The 24,880-nt window shown below is 43.4% G+C and overlaps 1 protein-coding gene across 3 annotated transcripts in view; it reads right to left on the bottom strand.

The window, feature by feature from the left end:
* The window catches only part of NDUFAF6 (NADH:ubiquinone oxidoreductase complex assembly factor 6), a 316,703-nt gene that overhangs the window by 187,614 nt on the left and 104,209 nt on the right, over positions 1-24,880 (bottom strand). Inside the window, exons 9-10 of one of the 3 annotated variants that reach the window (XR_012220969.1) lie at positions 8,122-8,290; positions 1-169 (exon numbers count right to left, since the gene is read on the bottom strand). The gene's annotated coding sequence lies outside the window, so the exon portion shown is untranslated. The remainder of the gene's footprint in view (positions 170-8,121; positions 8,291-24,880) is intronic. The other 2 variants (XR_012220968.1, XR_012220970.1) reach the window with 2 other exon arrangements.

Here is a 24,880-nt window from a genome sequence, read left to right as displayed (position 1 = left end):
CTTTTTGGATAAATTAATCACTAGTTCTGGTGGTTGGATCGTGTCACTGGTTTCGGTGATTGGTTGTAATTCTTCTGTTTTCCGCCTCTTTTCTCTTTTTTCTCTTTTCCATTGTAGCCTTCCTCCTCTCCTTTTTGACCTTTTTCTTGAGGAGGATGATCTAATTCTGCTAGAAATAAACTTATGATTAGTTACGTTTTTTTTAACCATCAACTGTCTCTTATAAGTCCTATTACTTACTGTCTCTTATAAGTCCTTGTTACTATGGCAATGGCCAATTTGAATATGTAAAACAGATTAATTATGGAAATTGTATACACATGTGTTACTACTATTTGAGTTTGTACTGACTATGAGCATATTGCTTGATAAAGACGGGTCACCGTTGAAACGTTGCCACTGGAGGATCAGTAAAGTATCCACTTTTTTTCACATTTAATTTGAGTGCTGCCTATTTACCTTTATATATATATATATATATATATATATATATATATATATATCAGTGTGATTTTACAGTAGCTGGACATGAATTGCCGGCTTTTCAGGGGACACTGGTGCGTAAAAATCGGACATCACTTGCATGGTCCGAATGCTGTGCGATTTTTTTTCTTGCACCCATTGACTTGCATTGGCGTGTATCGTCCGAGATACGCAGCAATACGCAGCATGCTGCAATTTTTTTCTCAGTCCGATTTCAGCTGAGAAAAAAATTGCAGATGAGATGTCACCTATTGAATAACACTGGTCCTAATCAGTATAATGGCGCCAACCTTACACTATCTGTAGGTTACTGTGAATAATACTGCTGACAGGTTCCTTTTAAAAATACAACAGCATTTTTTTTTTACATGCATTATTTTTTCAGGCTCCATATAGAAGCTTATAGAGAAAAATGCATCAAAACCACACAACTGAGCAGCATCTTCAGACGCACGAAGTGTGGAGTTTTTATTAAATCAAAGTGCTGCATTTTTTCTGCTGCTTTTTTTTTTTTGCACAGAAATTCTACTGTGCTAAAGTGTACAGTGTTAAACAGTCCAAGCAAAGTGAATGTGATCTCATGAAAACTGTGCCTACTGTGCGCTGCTGAGCTGTGCAGTTTTGGTGCCTTTTTTTCTCTAGAGGCTTCAATGTGGAACCTAAAAAAAAAAGCATGTAAAAAAACTGTAGTTATTTTTTAAGTGCAGAATCAAAGCTTTTCTGTATTATGAGCACCACAATACATACGCTGCTTCACATCTGCACCAAAAAAACATTTCAAATAATAGGCTAAAGGCATAAAAAATGCAACAAAAGTGCAATAATCAAGGGCAGAAAGAAATGGTAAATGGATTTGGCTTGTGGTGTGGTCAATATTTGCCGCGGCGCTCCCTCTTTCTGTTCTGTAAAAGCTGGGAGGTATGGTTCTTTCTATAGAGCAGGCCCACCACACTCTCCCATAGAAGTAAATAGGTTATTCCTGACTTCCTTTTCTTATGTCCACATGCCTACCTTGGTACTTCTGTCACATCTCCGCCAAGAGGGCTGCTAACATAAATACGTTAAAAAAGTTATGGGAAAAAAAAATTAATAATCAGAAAATAAAAAAAAAATTGAAAATGTTTTTCATTGTGTATTTTTTTATATTAAAAAAGAGAATTATGCTTACTCTTCTCTAAATATTCATCTTCTCATCCTGAGAGTCAAAGAATATAGATATAGAGTCATTATAATTTTTGATATTTAATTTTAAGGTGTAATTGAAAGTCAAATTTGATTTGGCGCCTAAAAAAGCTGTAATCGCAGCCAAACATTTCAGGACTAAATACTTAGGAGCGGAGAAGGAGTTTTCTTTGTGTTGAATGATTGGAATTAGAGTTGAGCGAAACAGGTCGAGTCAGATTCAAAAGTCGCCGACTTTCGCCAAAGTCGGGTTTCATGAAAGGAAACCCGACCACAGTGTGAAGTCGGCCATGCGGTCGGTGACCCAAGCGTCAAAGTCTGGTTTCACTGAATGCTTGCACGTGACTTTTTTCAGCCAATGAGAGAACCGCAGCGTAGCGTAGCGGGAGTGGGAGTGGGAGAGAGAGAGGGAGAGGGAGAGAGAGAAGAGAGAGATTTTGCTGCCTCTGGGGTTAAAATTCATGCCAGGTGTGTTTACAGTCCTCCACTCACTGCTGACTTTTCTCCCCATTGACTTGCATTGGGTTTCGTGTTTCAGTCGGCCTTCGACTTTTCCCGATAATCGGCCGATTTCGTTCGACTCGACTTTTGAGAAAGTCGGGTTTCATGAAACCCGACTCGGCCCTAAAAAAGGCAAAGTCGCTCATCTCTAATTGGAATCTTTTGTTGAATGCTGTAAGAAAATCCTAATTAAATCTATCATGCTCATTCTCGTGGCACAATAGAACATGAAATAGTTTAAAGCAGGTAAATATTTTTTTTTTATATGCGTTGAATATGTTTTTTTATGGGTATTCAATGGGCTTCATTTGTATGGCCTACCCTAATACACTCAATGCTATTATAGGCATTATTTAATTTTTCATGTTGGAAAATTCAAAGTTTATTGAGTAGATTTCACATTATTACGTAGGTATAAAAAGCGTCTCTCGCTCTGGAAGACAGGTAGCACATAGAAATCAGTAAGAACTGTTTAAAGGGAACCTGTCAAGTCATAAAACTCTATTACCCTGCAGATATAGTGTTAATCTGTAGGTTAATAGTGTTATGAAGGTTCTTGGCCACCGCACTGAAAGTGCAGCACTAGGGAGAAAATGAACTTTATTCCTTCCAGGAGCCACCGGAAGGAATAAAGTTAATTAAATTTTTGTTGATGCTGCAACAGATTCCCTTATCGATGATTGCTGCTGGGAGGTTCTAGCACCTTGATTCTCAGCGACCACATTCTCACCTAGAGAGACTGTTAAATTGTAAATGCGGTTGTCAAAAACAAGATTTTCCCACTTATAATGAAGAAAACAAATTTCTTGCAAGATGTATCCAGCTGAGTGAATGGACATTAGGCCGGGGTCAGACTTGCGAAAAACTCGGACGAGTCTCGCATTTTAATACCAGGCACTGCCTCCGGCACTCAGGAGCGGAATGTGCTGCTGTATTTCTATGCAGCTGCACGCTCCGCTCCCGAGTGCCGGTGACAGTGCCTGGTATTAAAATGCGAGACTCGTCCGAGTTTCTCGCATGTGTGATCCCGGCCTTAGGCAGAGAAAACAAGTGTTCTTTTCCCCTAACCCACCCCCTCACCCCCCATTTAGCTTATCTAATGGAACTTGGTTTCAAAACTATGTAACATATGTAAATGATTTTAGCGTATGTTAGTGGTTACATTTAGTTAAAAAAATTGCAATAAGTGTCAGTCTGCAGATTTCATTCCTTCATTCATTAGGAGACCTCCTGGTATGAAGTTTGCAGCTGATCCAACTTTTTTTTTCACTTGTGGGAGTGTCTCTCCAAGGAATATAGGTTGGATGTTAAGTGTATATATCCAGAGTACTGCTGTCTGCACTTGCTTTTACACATCAGCACCACACCAGAACGGCACTTATTTTGTCTTCGATGGGTTTGACTTTGTCTTTAGCCTGTTTTCTCTGCTCTTAATAATACATCAGGTACTTCCATCCCTCCATGCTCTGGAAACTTGTGTGTAATCCCTTCCCTTCTGTTATCTCTAATATTGAGAGAAGGGAGGGAAGAGCAGCAGTGAAATGGTAAAAAAAGGACTGTTCAAAAAGTTACTTAACTTTACTTTTAGCAAACAAGTGGACAATAAAAAAAGTGGGTGAAGTTGTACATAGCCTTTAGTGTGCAAGGTGTTGCAGACCACTAACTGGAGAAACACTGCTGCTAAAGGAGGCTGTTTCCCAACGAAACACTGCTATGGTTTATGGGAGGAATATGGAAGTGAAACGGATGCCTTCTGGAACCCACCTGGAACATTTTGTTTTTAATTTGCAGTAGTATGACAAAAGATGATCATTTTTTTAAAATTCAGATAATTGTATAGAATTACTGCCTATATAATGAGCTCTATGTTTTTGTTGTTCTTCTTCTTCTTGTATTGTAAGCATATATATGTAATTCAGAGAAACTTTCCATCATGAATCAATCCTACAGGTGTAAATGTTTCCTAAGCGCAGCACCAGCATGTATGCACCCAGTGACTCATGGACAATTTTCTTGTGCAAGATACTGGGGGTTTTAAAGTAACATAAACTGTACTGGGAAGTTTAGTCATCTAAAATCTGTTCTCAAGAAGGATCATTCAAAACAGCATGTGTTATGGACCAATACAATGAATCATAGATGCATTATAATCAAACTTCAGAATGTTTTGTTCTGAAACCAATGGAAAGCAGAGGAGGTAGTCAAAGAGCATCCCAAAGGCAGCTATGGCTATGGTCACACTAGTGTCAAAACTCTGACCTCTCTCTATATACAAGCCCGGACTGGCCCACAGGAGGACAGGAGAATCCTCCGGTAGGCCCCTGTGAAGGAGTGCTAAGGAGCAGTGATCTTATCTTTTTCTGCAAATTGTGAATGAAGTGTATCAACTAATCATTCACTAAAATAGCCAAAATAATATTACACAAAATATTACACAAAAGCAAAAGTAAATTTGCGTACTAGGGTGATAGGTAGGTATATATATATATATCTATAATAATAAATGCCCTAACCAGCTTTCGGTTGTAACAACTTCCGTCCAGTTGTAACCGGTGACGTCACCACACACACACGCACGCACGTTAACCCTCAACACACCACACCGCCTCAACACACACTCCTCTCACCTTTCACCTCCACTCATGTCCACTCACTCTTTCACTCCACATACGTTCCTTTCTCTCACTCCGTTTCTCATACTCACACCGTCATCGTCGCTGCCCCGACATCTTCCTCCGCCGCCGCGATCCAGGATCCAGACGTTCTCCAGGCCGCCGACATGTTCTTGCGGGACGCCATCTTAGATTTCGTGAAATCCCGCGATATTTAAGATGGCGTCGCCACAACAACATGTCGCTGGCGTGGACGACATCGGGATCCAAAAAGATGGCGTCGGCGAAATCTCGCGAGATTACGCCGACGCCATTTTGGATCCCGATGTCGCCCATGCCAGCGACATGTTGTTGCGGCGACGCCATCTTGAATATCGCGGGACTTCACGAAATCTAAGATGGCGTCCCGCAAGAACATGTCGCTGGCGTGGGCGACATCGGGATCCAAAATGGCGTCGGCGTAATCTCGCGAGATTTCGCCGACGCCATCTTTTTGGATCCCGATGTCGTCCACGCCAGCGACATGTTGTTGCGGCGACGCCATCTTAAATATCGCGGGATTTCACGAAATCCTCTGCCTGTTTACTGCCGGTGTCTAATTACAAGGCCAATTTGCCTCTACCGCCATAACTACTGCTGCCTTGCTCCTCTGCCGGTGTCTAATTACAGGGCTAATTTGCCTCTACCGCCATAACTACTGCTGCATTGCTCCTCTGCCGGTGTCTAATTACAGGGCTAATTTGCCTCTACCGCCATAACTACTGCTGCCTTGCTCCTCTGCCGGTGTCTAATTACAGGGCTAATTTGCCTCTACCGCCATAACTACTGCTGCATTGCTCCTCTGCCGGTGTCTAATTACAGGGCCAATTTGCCTATACCGCCATAACTACTGCTGCCTTGCTCCTCTGCCGGTGTCTAATTACAGGGCTAATTTGCCTCTACTGCCATAACTACTGCTGCCTTGCTCCTCTGCCGGTGTCTAATTACAGGGCCAATTTGCCTCTACCGCCATAACTACTGCTGCCTTGCTCCTCTGCCGGTGTCTAATTTACAGGGCCAATTTGCCTCTACCGCCATAACTACTGCTGCCTTGCTCCTCTGCCGGTGTCTAATTACAGGGCCAGTTTGCCTATACCGCCATAACTACTGCTGCATTGCTCCTCTGCTGGTGTCTAATTACAGGGCCAATTTGCCAATACCACCATAACTACTGCTGCCTTGCTCCTCTGCCGGTGTCTAATTACAGGGCCAATTTGCCTCTACCGCCATAAGTACTGCTGCCTTGCTCCTCTGACTGTTCACTGCCTGTGTCTAATTACAGGGCCAATTTGCCTCTACCGCCATAACTACTGCTGCCTTGCTCCTCTGCCGGTGTCTAATTACAGGGCCAATTTGCCTCTACCGCCATAACTACTGCTGCCTTGCTCCTCTGCCGGTGTCTAACTACAGGGCCAATTTGCCACTACCACTTCACAACTACTGCTGGGCAATTACAGGGTCAATTAGTATCTGTTTACTCTACAATACTCCAGGACGCCTTCTTCACTGCCAGATAACTGCCAAATAGACTCCTTTACCTGTGCCAACATGAGTCATAACAAAAAGTATGCCAATGCCAGTGAAAGGAAAGCAGCTTTAGCACTACGACAAAAACAACGCCGTGCTAATGAGACTCCTGAGGAAAAACACCATCGCCTTGAGAAGATTAAGGCTTATAGACGCCGTCGCCTCACACACGAATCCCCTAACTCTAAATCCATAAGATTGGCTGAAGAAGCCTCTGCACGCCGTCACCGCCGACAACAGACGGCCTCTTCCTCATCATTATTATTAGACTCACAACAGGATGCTTCCACATCAGCATGTGGAACAATTTACTGCTACACTTCATCCCATATGCCGTTCACTGACATAACTAATCAGCAATCTGTTTCTGCCCTATCAATACCACCATTCAATACCGATGCACAGTATGCCAATGCCAGTGAAAGGAAAGCAGCTTTAGCACTACGACAAAAACAACGCCGTGCTAATGAGACTCCTGAGGAAAAACAGCATCGACTTGACAAGATTAAGGCTTATAAACGCCGTCGTCTCACACACGAATCCCCTAACTCTAAATCTATTACATTGGCTGAAGAAGCCTCTACACGCCATCACCGCCAACAACAGACGGCTTCTTCCTCATCATCTATAATAATAAATGCCCTAAGCAGCTTCCGGTTGTAACAACTTCCGTCCAGTTGTAACTGGTGACGTCACCACACACACGCACATGTTAACCCTCAACACACCTGAGGTTTGCATATGAGGGGGCCATATTTGCCCCCATAGCTGTACCCCTTATTTGTTCATAATACTCATCACCGAACATAAAATAATTTTTTGTTAATACCAATTCCAAGAGGGACATGATCATCACTATGGCTTGATTAGTAAAATTGGTTCTGGACAAGGCTTCTTTTACCGCCTCCAAACCTTCTTTATGGACAATAGATGTATACAGAGATGTTACATCAAATGATACTAACCAATCACTTTCTCCCACTTTTAACTCCTTGATCTTCAAAAGAAAATCAGTGGTGTCTTTAACATAAGAAGTGGCCCTTTGTGCTAATGGATTCAAGATCTTATCCAGGTACACCCCAATGTGACTGAGCACTGAATCAGTCCCTGCCACAATGGGGCGCCCTGGAGGGTCTCGCATGGACTTGTGCACTTTCGGCAGAGTATAAAGTATAGGTGTCGTTGGGGTAATATGTAACAGAAAATCAAATGTTTCTTTGTCAATCAATCCTTGCTCTAAAGCAGGTTTCACAATATTCCCAATATTTCTAATAATCTGGAACTTAGGATCTTGAGATAATTTCCTGTATACATCTTGATCACCTATCTGTCTCATTATTTCAGCCACATAATTTTCTTTATCCATGATCACCAGGGCTCCGCCCTTATCTGCCCTTTTTATAATAATTGTTTCATCATGGATTAATTCATTCATTGCTTTAACCTCCTCTGTTCTCAAATTTGGTTTGGTAAAACCCTCCATTCCTTTTGACCGCAGTGATTCAATATCTCGTGTAACTGCCTCAACAAATGTTTCTATTGCTGCAGAGCTATTTGGAGGTACAAATAGACTTTTTTTTTTCAAATCCAATTTTGCTATACATAATTCAGCCTCCAGACTTATCATATTTTTACTCTTATTATGAAACCATTCCTTTAACTTTACTGTTCTAAAAAACCTATTCAAATCAACTTTACAGTCAAACCAATCGACATGCGTATTCATACAGAAAGAGGGACCCTTATTCAAAAGTGACAGTTGTGAATCAGTCAATACCTTTTTGGATAAATTAATCACTAGTTCTGGTGGTTGGATCGTGTCACTGGTTTCGGTGATTGGTTGTAATTCTTCTGTTTTCCGCCTCTTTTCTCTTTTTTCTCTTTTCCATTGTAGCCTTCCTCCTCTCCTTTTTGACCTTTTTCTTGAGGAGGATGATCTAATTCTGCTAGAAATAAACTTATGATTAGTTACGTTTTTTTAAACCATCAACTGTCTCTTATAAGTCCTATTACTTACTGTCTCTTATAAGTCCTTGTTACTATGGCAATGGCCAATTTGAATATGTAAAACAGATTAATTATGGAAATTGTATACACATGTGTTACTACTATTTGAGTTTGTACTGACTATGAGCATATTGCTTGATAAAGACGGGTCACCGTTGAAACGTTGCCACTGGAGGATCAGTAAAGTATCCACTTTTTTTCACATTTAATTTGAGTGCTGCCTATTTACCTTTATATATATATATATATATATATATATATATATATATATCAGTGTGATTTTACAGTAGCTGGACATGAATTGCCGGCTTTTCAGGGGACACTGGTGCGTAAAAATCGGACATCACTTGCATGGTCCGAATGCTGTGCGATTTTTTTTCTTGCACCCATTGACTTGCATTGGCGTGTATCGTCCGAGATACGCAGCAATACGCAGCATGCTGCAATTTTTTTCTCAGTCCGATTTCAGCTGAGAAAAAAATTGCAGATGAGATGTCACCTATTGAATAACACTGGTCCTAATCAGTATAATGGCGCCAACCTTACACTATCTGTAGGTTACTGTGAATAATACTGCTGACAGGTTCCTTTTAAAAATACAACAGCATTTTTTTTTTACATGCATTATTTTTTCAGGCTCCATATAGAAGCTTATAGAGAAAAATGCATCAAAACCACACAACTGAGCAGCATCTTCAGACGCACGAAGTGTGGAGTTTTTATTAAATCAAAGTGCTGCATTTTTTCTGCTGCTTTTTTTTTTTTGCACAGAAATTCTACTGTGCTAAAGTGTACAGTGTTAAACAGTCCAAGCAAAGTGAATGTGATCTCATGAAAACTGTGCCTACTGTGCGCTGCTGAGCTGTGCAGTTTTGGTGCCTTTTTTTCTCTAGAGGCTTCAATGTGGAACCTAAAAAAAAAAGCATGTAAAAAAACTGTAGTTATTTTTTAAGTGCAGAATCAAAGCTTTTCTGTATTATGAGCACCACAATACATACGCTGCTTCACATCTGCACCAAAAAAACATTTCAAATAATAGGCTAAAGGCATAAAAAATGCAACAAAAGTGCAATAATCAAGGGCAGAAAGAAATGGTAAATGGATTTGGCTTGTGGTGTGGTCAATATTTGCCGCGGCGCTCCCTCTTTCTGTTCTGTAAAAGCTGGGAGGTATGGTTCTTTCTATAGAGCAGGCCCACCACACTCTCCCATAGAAGTAAATAGGTTATTCCTGACTTCCTTTTCTTATGTCCACATGCCTACCTTGGTACTTCTGTCACATCTCCGCCAAGAGGGCTGCTAACATAAATACGTTAAAAAAGTTATGGGAAAAAAAAATTAATAATCAGAAAATAAAAAAAAAATTGAAAATGTTTTTCATTGTGTATTTTTTTATATTAAAAAAGAGAATTATGCTTACTCTTCTCTAAATATTCATCTTCTCATCCTGAGAGTCAAAGAATATAGATATAGAGTCATTATAATTTTTGATATTTAATTTTAAGGTGTAATTGAAAGTCAAATTTGATTTGGCGCCTAAAAAAGCTGTAATCGCAGCCAAACATTTCAGGACTAAATACTTAGGAGCGGAGAAGGAGTTTTCTTTGTGTTGAATGATTGGAATTAGAGTTGAGCGAAACAGGTCGAGTCAGATTCAAAAGTCGCCGACTTTCGCCAAAGTCGGGTTTCATGAAAGGAAACCCGACCACAGTGTGAAGTCGGCCATGCGGTCGGTGACCCAAGCGTCAAAGTCTGGTTTCACTGAATGCTTGCACGTGACTTTTTTCAGCCAATGAGAGAACCGCAGCGTAGCGTAGCGGGAGTGGGAGTGGGAGAGAGAGAGGGAGAGGGAGAGAGAGAAGAGAGAGATTTTGCTGCCTCTGGGGTTAAAATTCATGCCAGGTGTGTTTACAGTCCTCCACTCACTGCTGACTTTTCTCCCCATTGACTTGCATTGGGTTTCGTGTTTCAGTCGGCCTTCGACTTTTCCCGATAATCGGCCGATTTCGTTCGACTCGACTTTTGAGAAAGTCGGGTTTCATGAAACCCGACTCGGCCCTAAAAAAGGCAAAGTCGCTCATCTCTAATTGGAATCTTTTGTTGAATGCTGTAAGAAAATCCTAATTAAATCTATCATGCTCATTCTCGTGGCACAATAGAACATGAAATAGTTTAAAGCAGGTAAATATTTTTTTTTTATATGCGTTGAATATGTTTTTTTATGGGTATTCAATGGGCTTCATTTGTATGGCCTACCCTAATACACTCAATGCTATTATAGGCATTATTTAATTTTTCATGTTGGAAAATTCAAAGTTTATTGAGTAGATTTCACATTATTACGTAGGTATAAAAAGCGTCTCTCGCTCTGGAAGACAGGTAGCACATAGAAATCAGTAAGAACTGTTTAAAGGGAACCTGTCAAGTCATAAAACTCTATTACCCTGCAGATATAGTGTTAATCTGTAGGTTAATAGTGTTATGAAGGTTCTTGGCCACCGCACTGAAAGTGCAGCACTAGGGAGAAAATGAACTTTATTCCTTCCAGGAGCCACCGGAAGGAATAAAGTTAATTAAATTTTTGTTGATGCTGCAACAGATTCCCTTATCGATGATTGCTGCTGGGAGGTTCTAGCACCTTGATTCTCAGCGACCACATTCTCACCTAGAGAGACTGTTAAATTGTAAATGCGGTTGTCAAAAACAAGATTTTCCCACTTATAATGAAGAAAACAAATTTCTTGCAAGATGTATCCAGCTGAGTGAATGGACATTAGGCCGGGGTCAGACTTGCGAAAAACTCGGACGAGTCTCGCATTTTAATACCAGGCACTGCCTCCGGCACTCAGGAGCGGAATGTGCTGCTGTATTTCTATGCAGCTGCACGCTCCGCTCCCGAGTGCCGGTGACAGTGCCTGGTATTAAAATGCGAGACTCGTCCGAGTTTCTCGCATGTGTGATCCCGGCCTTAGGCAGAGAAAACAAGTGTTCTTTTCCCCTAACCCACCCCCTCACCCCCCATTTAGCTTATCTAATGGAACTTGGTTTCAAAACTATGTAACATATGTAAATGATTTTAGCGTATGTTAGTGGTTACATTTAGTTAAAAAAATTGCAATAAGTGTCAGTCTGCAGATTTCATTCCTTCATTCATTAGGAGACCTCCTGGTATGAAGTTTGCAGCTGATCCAACTTTTTTTTTCACTTGTGGGAGTGTCTCTCCAAGGAATATAGGTTGGATGTTAAGTGTATATATCCAGAGTACTGCTGTCTGCACTTGCTTTTACACATCAGCACCACACCAGAACGGCACTTATTTTGTCTTCGATGGGTTTGACTTTGTCTTTAGCCTGTTTTCTCTGCTCTTAATAATACATCAGGTACTTCCATCCCTCCATGCTCTGGAAACTTGTGTGTAATCCCTTCCCTTCTGTTATCTCTAATATTGAGAGAAGGGAGGGAAGAGCAGCAGTGAAATGGTAAAAAAAGGACTGTTCAAAAAGTTACTTAACTTTACTTTTAGCAAACAAGTGGACAATAAAAAAAGTGGGTGAAGTTGTACATAGCCTTTAGTGTGCAAGGTGTTGCAGACCACTAACTGGAGAAACACTGCTGCTAAAGGAGGCTGTTTCCCAACGAAACACTGCTATGGTTTATGGGAGGAATATGGAAGTGAAACGGATGCCTTCTGGAACCCACCTGGAACATTTTGTTTTTAATTTGCAGTAGTATGACAAAAGATGATCATTTTTTTAAAATTCAGATAATTGTATAGAATTACTGCCTATATAATGAGCTCTATGTTTTTGTTGTTCTTCTTCTTCTTGTATTGTAAGCATATATATGTAATTCAGAGAAACTTTCCATCATGAATCAATCCTACAGGTGTAAATGTTTCCTAAGCGCAGCACCAGCATGTATGCACCCAGTGACTCATGGACAATTTTCTTGTGCAAGATACTGGGGGTTTTAAAGTAACATAAACTGTACTGGGAAGTTTAGTCATCTAAAATCTGTTCTCAAGAAGGATCATTCAAAACAGCATGTGTTATGGACCAATACAATGAATCATAGATGCATTATAATCAAACTTCAGAATGTTTTGTTCTGAAACCAATGGAAAGCAGAGGAGGTAGTCAAAGAGCATCCCAAAGGCAGCTATGGCTATGGTCACACTAGTGTCAAAACTCTGACCTCTCTCTATATACAAGCCCGGACTGGCCCACAGGAGGACAGGAGAATCCTCCGGTAGGCCCCTGTGAAGGAGTGCTAAGGAGCAGTGATCTTATCTTTTTCTGCAAATTGTGAATGAAGTGTATCAACTAATCATTCACTAAAATAGCCAAAATAATATTACACAAAATATTACACAAAAGCAAAAGTAAATTTGCGTACTAGGGTGATAGGTAGGTATATATATATATATATCTATAATAATAAATGCCCTAACCAGCTTTCGGTTGTAACAACTTCCGTCCAGTTGTAACCGGTGACGTCACCACACACACACGCACGCACGCACGTTAACCCTCAACACACCACACCGCCTCAACACACACTCCTCTCACCTTTCACCTCCACTCATGTCCACTCACTCTTTCACTCCACATACGTTCCTTTCTCTCACTCCGTTTCTCATACTCACACCGTCATCGTCGCTGCCCCGACATCTTCCTCCGCCGCCGCGATCCAGGATCCAGACGTTCTCCAGGCCGCCGACATGTTCTTGCGGGACGCCATCTTAGATTTCGTGAAATCCCGCGATATTTAAGATGGCGTCGCCACAACAACATGTCGCTGGCGTGGACGACATCGGGATCCAAAAAGATGGCGTCGGCGAAATCTCGCGAGATTACGCCGACGCCATTTTGGATCCCGATGTCGCCCATGCCAGCGACATGTTGTTGCGGCGACGCCATCTTGAATATCGCGGGACTTCACGAAATCTAAGATGGCGTCCCGCAAGAACATGTCGCTGGCGTGGGCGACATCGGGATCCAAAATGGCGTCGGCGTAATCTCGCGAGATTTCGCCGACGCCATCTTTTTGGATCCCGATGTCGTCCACGCCAGCGACATGTTGTTGCGGCGACGCCATCTTAAATATCGCGGGATTTCACGAAATCCAAGATGGCGTCCCGCAAGAACATGTCGGCGGCCTGGAGAACGTCTGGATCCTGGATCGCGGCGGCGGAGGAAGATGTCGGGGCAGCGACGATGACGGTGTGAGTATGAGAAACGGAGTGAGAGAAAGGAACGTATGTGGAGTGAAAGAGTGGGTGGACATGAGTGGAGGTGAAAGGTGAGAGGAGTGTGTGTTGAGGCGGTGTGGTGTGTTGAGGGTTAACATGGCAAGAGGTGTTAACGATGTCCGCCATCTTGCATTTGTGAAATTGCGTCATTTACCTCACGCCGACTTGCTGTGCGGACGCTTGGCATTGCCTGTACCACCATGACTACTGCTGCCTTGGTCCTATGCCTGTTTACTGCCGGTGTCTAATTACTGGACCAATTTGCCTGTACTGCCATAACTACTGCTGCCTTGCTCCTCTGCCGGTGTCTAATTACAGGGCTAATTTGCCTCTACCGCCATAACTACTGCTGCCTTGCTCCTCTGCCGGTGTCTAATTACAGGGCCAATTTGCCTATACCGCCATAACTACTGCTGCCTTTGTCCTCTGCCTGTTTACTGCCGGTGTCTAATTACAAGGCCAATTTGCCTCTACCGCCATAACTACTGCTGCCTTGCTCCTCTGCCGGTGTCTAATTACAGGGCTAATTTGCCTCTACCGCCATAACTACTGCTACATTGCTACTCTGCCGGTGTCTAATTACAGGGCCAATTTGCCTCTATCGCCATAACTACTGCTGCCTTTGTCCTCTGCCTGTTTACTGCCGGTGTCTAATTACAAGGCCAATTTGCCTCTACCGCCATAACTACTGCTGCCTTGCTCCTCTGCCGGTGTCTAATTACAGGGCCAATTTGCCTCTACCGCCATAACTACTGCTGCATTGCTCCTCTGCCGGTGTCTAATTACAGGGCTAATTTGCCTCTACCGCCATAACTACTGCTGCCTTGCTCCTCTGCCGGTGTCTAATTACAGGGCTAATTTGCCTCTACCGCCATAACTACTGCTGCATTGCTCCTCTGCCGGTGTCTAATTACAGGGCCAATTTGCCTATACCGCCATAACTACTGCTGCCTTGCTCCTCTGCCGGTGTCTAATTACAGGGCTAATTTGCCTCTACTGCCATAACTACTGCTGCCTTGCTCCTCTGCCGGTGTCTAATTACAGGGCCAATTTGCCTCTACCGCCATAACTACTGCTGCCTTGCTCCTCTGCCGGTGTCTAATTTACAGGGCCAATTTGCCTCTACCGCCATAACTACTGCTGCCTTGCTCCTCTGCCGGTGTCTAATTACAGGGCCAGTTTGCCTATACCGCCATAACTACTGCTGCATTGCTCCTCTGCTGGTGTCTAATTACAGGGCCAATTTGCCAATACCACCATAACTACTGCTGCCTTGCTCCTCTGCCGGTGTCTAATTACAGGGCCAATTTGCCTCTACCGCCATAAGTACTGCTGCCTTGCTCCTCTGACTGTTCACTGCCTGTGTCTAATTACAGGGCCAATTTGCCTCTACCGCCATAACTACTGCTGCCTTGCTCCTCTGCCGGTGTCTAATTACAGGGCCAATTTGCCTCTACCGCCATAACTACTGCTGCCTTGCTCCTCTGCCGGTGTCTAACTACAGGGCCAATTTGCCACTACCACTTCACAACTACTGCTGGGCAATTACAGGGTCAATTAGTATCTGTTTACTCTACAATACTCCAGGACGCCTTCTTCACTGCCAGATAACTGCCAAATAGACTCCTTTACCTGTGCCAACATGAGTCATAACAAAAAGTATGCCAATGCCAGTGAAAGGAAAGCAGCTTTAGCACTACGACAAAAACAACGCCGTGCTAATGAGACTCCTGAGGAAAAACACCATCGCCTTGAGAAGATTAAGGCTTATAAACGCCGTCGCCTCACACACGAATCCCCTAACTCTAAATCCATAAGATTGGCTGAAGAAGCCTCTGCACGCCGTCACCGCCGACAACAGACGGCCTCTTCCTCATCATTATTATTAGACTCACAACAGGATGCTTCCACATCAGCATGTGGAACAATTTACTGCTACACTTCATCCCATATGCCGTTCACTGACATAACTAATCAGCAATCTGTTTCTGCCCTATCAATACCACCATTCAATACCGATGCACAGTATGCCAATGCCAGTGAAAGGAAAGCAGCTTTAGCACTACGACAAAAACAACGCCGTGCTAATGAGACTCCTGAGGAAAAACAGCATCGACTTGACAAGATTAAGGCTTATAAACGCCGTCGTCTCACACACGAATCCCCTAACTCTAAATCTATTACATTGGCTGAAGAAGCCTCTACACGCCATCACCGCCAACAACAGACGGCTTCTTCCTCATCATCTATAATAATAAATGCCCTAAGCAGCTTCCGGTTGTAACAACTTCCGTCCAGTTGTAACTGGTGACGTCACCACACACACGCACATGTTAACCCTCAACACACCACACCGCCTCAACACACACTCCTCTCACCTTTCACCTCCACTCACGTCCACTCACTCTTTCACTCCACATACGTTCCTTTCTCTCACTCCGTTTCTCATACTCACACCGTCATCGTCGCTGCCCCGACATCTTCCTCCGCCGCCGCGATCCTGGATCCAGACGTTCTCCAGGCCGCCGACATGTTCTTGCGGCGACGCCATCTTGGATTTCGTGAAATCCCGCGAGATTCAAGATGGCGTCGCCGCAAGAACATGTCGCTGGCGTGGACGACTCGGGATCCAAAAAGATGGCGTCGGCGAAATCTCGCGAGATTACGCCGACGCCATTTTGGATCCCGATGTCGTCCACGCCGGCGACATGTTCTTGCGGCGACGCCATTTTGGATCGGCGAAATCCCGCGATAGTCAAGATGGCGTCGCCGCAAGAACATGTCGCCGGCGAGGACGACGTCGGGATCCAAAATGGCGTCGGCGAAAACTCGCGAGATTTCGCCGACGCCATTTTGGATCCCGACGTCGTCCACGCCGGCGACATGTTCTTCCGGCGACGCTATCTTGACTATCGCGGGATTTCACGATACTCAAGATGGCGTCGCCGCAAGAACATGTCGCCGGCGTGGACAACGTCTGGATCCAGGATGGCGCCGGCGGAAGAAGATGTCGGGGATCGTGGAGCAGCGGCGATGACGGCGTGAGTATGAGAGACGGAGTGAGAGAAGGGGTCGTATGTGGAGTGAAAGAGTGAGTGGAGATGGTGAAAGGTGAGAGGAGTGTGTGTTGAGGAGTGTGTGTGTTGAGGGTTAACATGGCAAGAGGTGTGATGCTATCGCATCCTCCCGATGCGATAGCATCGGGCCATAATCTAGTATATATATATATATATATATATATATATATATATACCTATCACCACTGGGATCACTTGGGGCAGTAATCCCCTAAGTTGGAAGAATGGCAACAACAGATCCCAGGAGCAACATCTGAACTCTCTGTCCACACAGACAAGTAAGATCCTGCTCAGAGCCCTCAAACTCACAGACCTCTGATATACTGGTAGACGATCTGAGAATGAAGAAGGACATAAAAAATAAAAAAAACACCTCACAGAGGAGTGAGAAAGCTATATATACAGTATATCAGACAGACAGTGTCGGACAGTGTTAAAAACCCCACTGTTCTGTGCACAACCTTCACACTGTGCCACAAATCACTGAAGTCAAAGTTTTATGAATTGAATCAAAAGAATTATACATAAAGTAAGATAACCTTCCCAATGCTGCAGCTCATGCCTTATCACATTACACTCTCAATTCTTGTCATTTTCTCAGAATTTCTACATTAAAAATTATTACTAATATATTGTCTGGAACTCGGAATTTGCTATCGTGCTGAGATATTCTTTTTTACTGCAAACTAAATTAAGACTTCTTTTTGTTATTGACTGGGTATTAAAATTGGATGATAATTTGTATTAAATTTAGTAGCAGTTGAGAAATGTGTGATGAGATTTTTTCCTTATTTTTTTCATCTTTTGTTTGCCAATTTTTCTTCTTGGCATTTATGCTAACACACATTGTCCACTATGGTCTATTTTGGGGGGTCGCAAGTAGGTCAATGGCCCCACATATCTTTTTAAGCGTCCCCCAAGGACTGGATTCCAGGAGCAAGTGGGCGAGTATTGTGTAAACTTACGCTGAGTTGGTCTACCAGGAACTTTCACCTTCACTGTTTGACACTATATTGTTTAGACAGTGATTTGGCAGCATTACGTGGACACTATATGGTAGTATGATTTTCAGAGCAATTGATTTTTAGGATGTGGATGCGTTAGATGGCCAGTCATTATTTAGTTGTACAGAGAAGAATCGATATACAATAATATCTCCTCTGCAAAATCCTAAAGAAGGAAACCCAATGTGCATCACCTAATTGCATGAATATGAGATAACTAGATGTGGGCCCGATGCTATCGCATCGGGAGGGCAGTGACATCACGATGAGCGCAGCTGTGTGGCGCTGGGGGTGGCGGCCCACCCACCTCCGTGCAGTCACAGCCGGCAGGAAAGACGGTGCTTTGCGGCCTATACTGAAGATGGGGTGCGGCCCCCATCTCCAGCACAGGCCTCAAGCCGCAGTCTTTCCTGCTGGCTGTGACTGAACGAAGGTGGGTAGGCAGGCAGCGGCGGGATCCGATGCATGTAGTCAGGCGGCGGGTCCTAGCGGCATCCCTTTCATTACTCCCCCTCATTACTGTAGCAGAGTGTATCTTTTGAGAATGACCACCGAGACCTTCATTGAGCAAGTTATCTTGAGTAAACAGCATTTACTTTGCTGCTGGTATAATACAGTCAAAAGCGAAAGTAAAACTAACGACAACAATAGAGAACTGCTGCTGTATGTGTCCCTATTACTGCACCTGATACCCCAATACTAAGCCTCTCCTGCCATATGTGTCCTTATTACTGCACCTGATACCCCAATACTGAGCCGCTGCTGCCGCATGTGCCCCTATTACTGCACCTGATACCCCAATACTAAGCCTCTCCTGCCGTATGTGTCCTTATTACTGCACCTGATACCCCAATACTGAGCCACTGCTGCCGTATGTGCCCCTATTACTGCACCTGATACCCCAATACTAAGCCTCTCCTGCCGTATGTGTCCTTATTACTGCACCTGATACCCCAATACTGAGCCGCTGCAGCCGTATGTGCCCCTATTACTGCACCTGATACCCCCTATACACACAAGGCTCTGCTCCACACCCCCATACACACACGGCTCTGCTCTGTACGCCTTGTACACACGCGGCTCCGCTCTGTACACCTCTTACACATGCGGCTCCGCTCTGTACTCCTCTTACACACGCGGCTCAAATCCGTACACCTTGCACACACGGCTCTGCTCTGTACACCCCGTACACACACGGCTCTGCTCTGTACACCCCGTACACACTTGGCTCTGCTCCGTACACAAACGGCTCCGCTCACCCCATACACACACGGCTCCGCTCCTCTGTACACCTCATACATGCATATCTCTGCTCCGTACACCTTCTACACACATGGCTCCACTCTGTACACCTCATACACACAAAGCTCTGACCACACACAGAAACTTACTTCACCTCATCCAGCACCATGATAACCAGCACAGCAGAGCCCTGTGCTGAAGCCCCTGATCATGTGACCCCCTGACTCCGCCCCAACTGTGATCTCATCACAGGTCCAGTGCACACAGAAAATCTCATAATGACGTTGCTGGCTGTGAGGTGGGGGGCGCACTGCTGGCACCGGGGCTCCCCACCGCCTTCTCAGGGGCCCATAGCGGCTGGGCGGCAGAGTAGGGAGATCGATTCTCCCTGCTCTGCCGTAGAATGTAACTGTATGGGCGCGTTGTGCACGCCGATACAGTTACAGTAGCGTAGCTCAGTGGGCCCCTCAGAGCTCGGGGCCCGGGGCATCCACCCCCTCTGCACCCCCGGTAGCTACGCTACTGTGTCATTCTAATGAATGACTAATGTTGCTAGGAGTCTGTAGATAGTGTGAAAAGGTATATAAAAGTAACGGATTGCTATAGTGTTGCTGCTCTGTCCTTAAAGTGGGTAATACACTATTGTTGCCCAGAATATGCAAAAAAGATATATAGACAAAAAAGGAACACCATCGTCACATTGTACACATATGGTTAACATATGGTTAAAAATAGCGCTACTAGGTGGAGTAATACAAACGCTGCCCACAGTGTATATATGGCTGGTGATAATGTTGTTATGGAGCAGCGCTCTCCAATAGTTCGTTATAGCACTGCTTAATAGAGTAACTGCCCACAGTGTACAAAATACCTGGTGAGATGTTGTTGTAGAAATGCACTCCCGCGCCTGGCAGCAATGACGGCATACACCTGCTCCCAGCACTGAGCGGTTTTTATACATGTACCGGTGGCAGTGTGTCATGATCCATGCTGGATCATGACAGATAAAAGCACTAGTAACCTTTTTTTTCCTTAAGCTGTGTGCTTAAAGATAGTTTTACCCCCGGTGGCCATTAGGGTCATTGCACTGTGGTGGTTTCAGTTCTAGTTTTGCCCCTGGTGGCCGTTAGGGTCATGGCACTCTGGTTACTTTAGTTTAGTGCACGTGAATATAAAGCAGGTGTGATTGCTCTGACTCTGCTATAAAAGAGTGTCAGGTGTTGCAATCACTGTTGATGATAGTGTTCATTTCAACCATCCTTGGTGAAGGAAGGAACTACAGAGAAGAGTTCCTTGCCGCTCAGGCAGCGCTCTGGTGTAGTAGCTTCAGGTGGAAGCTGAATTCTGGTGGTGGACTCTGTTGCTGGGAGCAAGAGCAACAGAGCAAAGCTAAGTGGTGTTACCCCTGTTTTGTAACTTTCCTTTTGTGTGTTTCAGTACAGCGGTGGGGCCAGTGCCTGCACCATCCAGCTCCCTAGCAAGGGATAGGTGTAGGGTGTGCTAGTGTGACAGGTTCCGGCTCGGCGACAGGTGAGGAGCCTGTATAGGGAACGTTAGGAGTGTTAGGGACACTGACTCAGGGGAGTGCAGGAGGTCTCCACGTCCCCGTTCCCTATCACAGGGCCCACCGTTGAAACTGTTTCCCCTTCCCCCGTGTCTTGTCGTCTAAGTTACCGTCCTGCGGGTCGTGTCACACAGGACAGTTACACGTGCCGTGTCTTGTTGTCTTAGTTAATGGCCTGCGGGTCGTGTCACACAGGATGGGTCCACGTGACACAGTGTCTGACCGGAAGTGAGGTGTCCTGACCGGAAGTGACATCGCGCTGTCTCTACTATTAACATCCAAGGTGGTGAGGATGCTACCCGGAGGTATTTTGCCTAATTGCTGAATAATATGGAGAAAGTGTCCTGTATCCAAGAGGAAAGACCTCGTCTGTTTGACCAAAGGTGTGAAAATTTTCTCAAGGAAAACAGATAGTGGAGACAAAACAGAATCCGTAGATGCAACAATTGGTCTGCCCGGTGGATTGTGCAGTGATTTATGTACTTTTGGAAGAATATAAAAAACAGGCGTGATTGGATGAGGGTTGACAAGAAAGCTGGCTGTTTTTTGATCAATTACCTGGCGGTCTAGATATATTTTGATAAGATTATTAATCTTATGAGTAATGGTAGATACAGGGTCCCAAATCCTTCCCAATACGTGGCTACTATACATGCGATTCGAACTTTGTAGTGTACTTGGTTAAATGCCCTTGTGGCCTCCTCTATGTAGGGGAAACAACCCAACAAGTTAAGGATCGTGTTGCTAGTCATAAGCCTACAATTAGGTGTAAAAAGAACTGGTTACCCTTACCTGAACACTTTTCTAAATTCCGACATTCAGTTGCACAGCTGAAGTACCAAGTAATTGAGCGTGTACCCCGTCCAAGAAGGGGTGGTGATCATGTTAAGCTCTTGAGGGAAAGGGAAACATTTTGGATACATAAATTGGACACTTTAGCCCCTAGAGGGCTTAATAGAGAGATTGGCTTGTGTGAATATTAATAACTTATTTTCTGTTATTTTGCAGACTCGCTAGTATGCTATTACCTTGAGTTTGCTCCGCCCCTTGGACTCTGTCATAAACCCAGCCTAATATATCCCCAATAACCTCTCCTTCCATTTACCCCTTAAATATATTAAATTTATCATTTTATATGTGCCAATAACCTCTCCTTTATCTCTCATTAATCTCATAAGTTTATCAGTACATATGTGTCTTCTATGACTTCTATCTAGTTGCTCTATATATGTATATGCCCGTCCTGCATGAGCTTCCTAATCAAACGTATGCTGTGACAGTCCTACAACCATGATGCTGCTTTGTTTATTATCCTGACAACTTACACACTCATTCAATCCAAGGAGACGCTGCCCTGCCTGTTATCCTGACAACCTACACACCCATTCAGTTCAACAACAAAGTCTTTGAGTCTGCGCAGCAGAGACATAACAACAGTGCAACGTCACTTCCGGTCCGGACGCCTCACGTCCGGTCAGACACTGCCACCGGTACATGTATAAAAACCGCTCAGTGCTGGGAGCAGGTGTATGCCGTCATTGCAGCCAGGCGCAGGAGCGCCGCTCTACAACAACATATCACCAGGTATTTTGTACACTGTGGGCAGTTACTCTATTAAGCAGTGCTATATCGAACTATTGGAGAGCTCTGCTCCATAACAACATATCACCAGCCATTATTGTTACAGAACCACTCAGCACCCAGAATATGTTGTGCAGTTATATGTATATATAATAGGTTCCATGTGAGATGCATGTCCCTAATGCATCAGCAGTGTCCGCCCTCCCCCCACCTTTGTAATTCCCACAGTAAACATCCGCAGGCTCCGGCCACCTGCGGCTTTTGTAATGCATGTCTGGCCTGACGCTTGTCTATTGGCCGGCCCTCTGTATCTGTGTGATATATTCTGTGTCCTGGGAGTAAAGTGTTGTCAGACTGGAAATACATGGAGAAGCAGTGATCTTTTATATGCGCCCATGTAACCAAGGAATTCCAGCCAGCGTCATTCATTCAGACTCCAGCCAACGCAGAGCGGACCTCCAAAAATACGGGGTGTTACTGAAAGAGGTACCCCAGCTTGGATGACTCCGTTACAATTATATACACTGTGGGCAGCGTTTGTATTACTCCACCTAGTAGCGCTATTTTTAACCATATTTTAACCATATGTGTATAATGTGACGATGGCGTTCCTTTTTTGTCTATATATCTTTTTTGCATATTCTGGGCAACAATAGTGTATTACCCACTTTAAGGACAGCGCAGCAACACTATAGCAATCCGTTACTTTTATATACCTTTTCACACTATCTACAGACTCCTAGCAACATTAGTCATTCATTACAATGACAGCACGGCGATGTTATAGGACTAGACATAATGTATAGTCACTACATATAAGCTACATATAAGCTAACTATGACTATTCCTTTCAGCCACCTCTCGGGCTTCTTGTTTGGGGGAGTTCTATTCTTCTCTGTACCTTATGTAAAGATCCAATTCTGGATTAAGGTAATCCATTCTCTCATTTTCAACTCAATATGGTGCTAGTTTACTAGGCTGTTTTTCATATTACTATGTATTACTGTAAAATATATATGTATATGTATGTTTTTACCACTGTGATACACTGGGACAGTCATAATTGTTATTGTGTTGTATTCTTCTTTTTTTGTTTTTGTCTTGTTTATATATGTCTGATATATTTCTTTTGTATTTTCAGCGATAAAGTGATAAAGGCTCTGGCTGAGCCGAAACGTCTTGTTCATATCGCTTCTGCTATATTCTTGTTTGGCTCCCACATATTCTATTTATAATAAAATGAGCATTTATTCTCATGAAACCTATCCAAGCGTGCGGTGAATTATACTATTCTTGACATTAGTTATCAACTTGTTTCCTGCTAGAATTGCACACTCATTGTCTTTGAATTTTACAGTGAGTCCATTGGCTGTTAAACGCTTCACAGATAACAATCCGCCTTCCAATTTTGGAACATACAACACATTCTGTACAAGTATCTTTGAATCTTGTGCGAACTTGTTTGAACACTTTAGCATACCTTGTCCTATACCTTCTGCGGTTATTTTGCTTCCATCTGCAAGATAAATGGCTTCTTTCTTATCTAAATCAAGTTCAGTGAACAAATTCTTGTCACTTGTCATATGACTCGTTGCTCCTGAATCAGTAAACCAACCAAGTGATGATTTCTTGTCTGTTACTTTAAATGTGCCATTCCAATTATTCTCACATGAATCGGAAATTGTGTTTTTCACTTTCTGTGTATGCTCTTTATGTTGTAATTTTTGCTGTTCTGCTTTCCATATGGTACAGTCTTTCTTTAAGTGACCTTTTTTCTTACATCTGAAACATTCTCTTGTCTCTTTATTATAGGGTTTTTTAAATTCTGTAGCTTTGCTAGCATTTTCACTGTCCTTTTCAGTAGAAGAATCATTTGTTTGTTCTTTTCTTCTCTGATATTCATCTATTAGTCTGGTTTTCACAAAATCTAATGTGATGTCTTTTCCAGGTCTTCTCTCTAGGGCATTTATCAAGGCTGTATACGAATCTGGTAAACTGCACAATACTATTGCTGCTACATGACTTTCTTTAATGTCTTCACCAATAGACCTTAGCTGTGATATTACTTCCATCATTGAGAATATGTGATTCTGCATATCATCATTTGCACTTAATCTCATACTGTAAAGCTTTCTTAATAGAAATAACTCGTGATTTAAACTGGGTCTTTCATGTAATTTTCTTAATGCATCCCACATTCCTTTAGCTGTTTCATCATTTCTTATGTGTATTAATTGAGCATCATCCACTAATAAGCTAATGGTGGCTCTCGCTTTTCTATTCTTTTTATCCCATGTCTGATTATCTTCATCAGGTCTATCTGTAATGATTACTTCCCATAAGTCATCTTTAGATAACAAGATCTCTACTTTGAATTTCCATAACTGATAATTTTCACTGTACAGCTTAGCTAATGTGAGTTTCAGCTCAGTACTGCACATCATTTTTATATAATCTTACTTGTTTTATGAAGATATTCTTCTTTGTTCTTTCTAATTCCTGTATATCCTGTGTGTGGTGATTCTCTGTAATTATCTCCAGTGTGCAGCCATCCAGTTCCTAGAACATTAATTCCTTTGTCCCTCTGTATCTGGATTTTTTTTTCAGTCTCCATTCACTGGGTTTTATCTCCTTCTGTTAACAGAGCTTATCTGCTTCTCCATGTCTGAGGTTATTGCTTGGAGTTATCTTCTGGGTGTCTGGGTTCTGGGCCCATAACCTGTAGCAGAGTGTATCTTTTGAGAATGACCACCAAGACCTTCACTGAGCAAGTTATCTTGAGTAAACAGCATTTACTTCTTATGGGTAAAC

This window comes from Dendrobates tinctorius, unplaced genomic scaffold (genome assembly GCF_039654945.1).
Source record: "Dendrobates tinctorius isolate UK_male_01 unplaced genomic scaffold, ASM3965494v1 ptg000165l, whole genome shotgun sequence".
NCBI classification, from domain to species: domain Eukaryota; kingdom Metazoa; phylum Chordata; class Amphibia; order Anura; family Dendrobatidae; genus Dendrobates; species Dendrobates tinctorius.
The sequence above is the reverse complement of the archived record's forward strand: the minus strand, read 5'-3'. Positions and strand labels throughout refer to the sequence as shown.